The sequence below is a fragment of the Bombus impatiens genome, unplaced genomic scaffold (genome assembly GCF_000188095.3).
Source record: "Bombus impatiens unplaced genomic scaffold, BIMP_2.2 scf_0091, whole genome shotgun sequence".
Classification (NCBI taxonomy): domain Eukaryota; kingdom Metazoa; phylum Arthropoda; class Insecta; order Hymenoptera; family Apidae; genus Bombus; species Bombus impatiens.
Window position 1 is genome coordinate 1631089 of NT_176510.1, and position 2911 is coordinate 1633999.

General features: G+C 40.7%; 1 long non-coding RNA gene across 1 annotated transcript in view; it reads left to right on the top strand.

Annotated features, from left to right (window-relative positions):
• Window positions 1-8: 8 nt before the first annotated feature.
• Window positions 9-2911, top strand: part of LOC117151134 — a 23448-nt gene continuing 20545 nt past the window's right edge. The window contains exons 1-2 of the long non-coding RNA XR_004460823.1: window positions 9-360; window positions 460-986. This is a non-coding gene — a long non-coding RNA (uncharacterized LOC117151134). The remainder of the gene's footprint in view (window positions 361-459; window positions 987-2911) is intronic.

Sequence of the window (2911 nt, forward strand, 5' to 3'; positions counted from 1 at the left end):
CGCGGAGGTGGTAGTGCTCCGGAGAGGATGCCGGAGGCTGCGCCTTCTTCCGCGAATGCCGAACCACCATCCGTCGCGGCGAAATCAGACGCGTGCTCGCTCTTTTGCGTGCGCCGGCCATCTCTAGCTCGATCCTTTTTATTTATCGGTTATTTTCTTTCGATGGATACAGGGGGTGTGAGCAATTCAAAGTCGAGGAGTCGTCGACTAACGTACCAGCGAGTCGTGGTCGTTGGTTTCGCGGGCAAAGTTCCAGTGAAGGTGGAAGGGGTGAGATGGAGATTTGATTTCGAAAGTAATGAAGATGATGCGTGGAGGATGTTTCGTCGAGTTTGAAGAGGTTTTGAGAGGTTGTGAGAGGTTTGTGAAGATGTGTATTGGGAAATTGGTGCTCGGTATTGGGGATTTGAGAAGGTTTTAGAGCTTGTTACTTAGAATGTAGAAGATGGGTAATTCCAGGTCAAACGAGTCTGTTACGCGGATGACATTTCCCTAGGAATAGAAAGGGCGAGGTGGAGGTTCTAGCTGGAAAAAAATGAAGTCGATATAAGAATGATACTTAGCATGGAACGAAGAGGCATTGGAAGGTTGTGAGAGATTTGTGAAGTTATATTTGGGATAGTGTGTATCCAATCAGTGATTTGGATAGGTCTTAAAGCTTAATTTGTTGAATTCGTTTTCAGAAAGTGTTAACTTTTCCCTCTTAGAATTAGTTACTTTTCTTTTAAGATTGACCAGACATTAATTCTAAAAATGAATTCACAGATTATACAAGTTCATATATACGTGTTGTACATACAACATCTTCGGAGAGAATAACATTCCACTGATAATTCTCACTATCCAAAACTGGCATAAACTTCATTGAAGTTAGCAACGTGATCTTGACACATTGCGAGGATCCAATTTTCCACCCATTTGTCGGTAAAATAATGTTGTGCGCGGTCATTGTTACTGCGGCTTCGTATGGCAGCTGATCAGGGCCGGTAAGGATCGAATGAATGTCATCGAAGAGGACGGTCGGGTTGCACGAAGGCGGTTGGCGAACGAGTCGATCGTCGTCGAAGAGGATCCTCGCGGGAACGTATGGGATTTCCGGCGGTCGATCATCGGCGATCCGCTCGAACGTGAAATCGGATCCAACCACGGGAACGGCGTTAGAGGCGTTGTTGATGCTCGTGACGTGTTCCTCGAAGGGAGGGCGGCATGTAACGGTAAACTAGCTTCCGAATCGGTTGGTTACGCGTCTAAGAAACCGATACCTGGCTTGGTGTAAATAAATCGCTTCGAGGGGATCTGTTTCCGTTCCGTCTTGTCCGCTGGATTAACTTTTGTCGATGCTTCACCGTGATCGTTCAACAGAATATCGGCTCAGGTTACTCATCATACAGGTTGAAAAGATTCCTTGAAAGTGAAATGATGATTGGATAGCTGGTAGAGATTCTTCGATTTACGATAGGGAAATCGGTTTCGTAATTTCAATGGAATACTGTTGGCAGAGTGGATTAACGTAAGGTTGCATCGATTTTTTCGACGAAATGGAAGGCTATAGAAATTCTTCGAATCATAATACAATAGGAAAGTTGGTTTTGCTGATTACTTCGAGGAAATTGCTAGTTGATAGACATTTTTTGAGTTATAAGAAAAGAAATGGATAGGAGCATGAATCAACGTATACGAACTGTACCGATCCCCTCTACGTGTGTCTGTATATATTAGCACAAAATCTACTAAATACTGCAGAAAGATCAATTTTGCAAATTTGTTAGAATATAATTAATAAATTCGATCAATATAGTATAGGGTATACGGATTCCTCTGACATAAAGTAGTATGTAGTTGAATACCTGGTACAAATTCTTCGAGTTACGACAGAGAAATCAGTTTCGCAATTCGAACAGAATACAGTTGGTAGCGTGGATCAACGTCAAGGTGTTCTCGTGAAACGGTACTAATGGACTGTGCTGCAATCACGCTGCTTTTACTTAATGGAACAATCCAGGGCCATAGTAAATTACAACGGAACGCGGAGATTTACTTCATGTTTAGAAGACAAGAATGTTGCACAGTGGCAAATGAGATAGGATAACCATTGTTGGAATTTATAGCGCACTATTATGATTGCGCTGTTTCTCAGACGTTTTACGAGATTGTTTTAAGAACTTCGTCCCGAATTTTCTATCGCGTTACTCTTTTTATACGGGCTGTTGAAACAAAGCAGCTCCCTTGGGCGAGATTCTATCAAAGAGCCGCAATTTAATACAGGATATTCTCGACTTCCAAACTTAATTCCAGGAAAATTCGTTCTTGAAGTTAGCGACTGGATTACAGGATTAAAAGGAAAGGATATAATAAAAAATCATCAGGGATATTACATTTTGCCTACACTACCAGCCTAAGTTTAATGAAGTAATCAAATTTCTATTAGTAGGACCTTAAAGAACTACAACTTTTTTCCACAATATAATAAACGATTAATAAATATCAATGTTATAAATCACGATCTGATTCCCCAACAAATAATTCACCGAATTATACTTTGTATAATACCATGACAAAGCCTTAGAGAATTACATTTATTCTTAATGTAACAATTAATAAATATTAACTTTATGCAACAAACATTCATCATCAATACGCATAATTTCCTACTACAATAAAATCCCAGGAGATCCCCGAGCATTAATAAATATCAACCTAACTTCATAACTGTGACATCAATTCATTTCTACTGCATATTCACTAAATATCCAATGACTTATCCCCACTAAGAGCTCCACGATTAACATTCCACATCACATAACTTTCTCAACCCTCCTGGAACCATTACAACACTTCCCCAAGAACAACTTGGTGCAATCTCCACAAAATCACACCCCGTCGTTTCCACGATTAATACTACCCTCGCGCG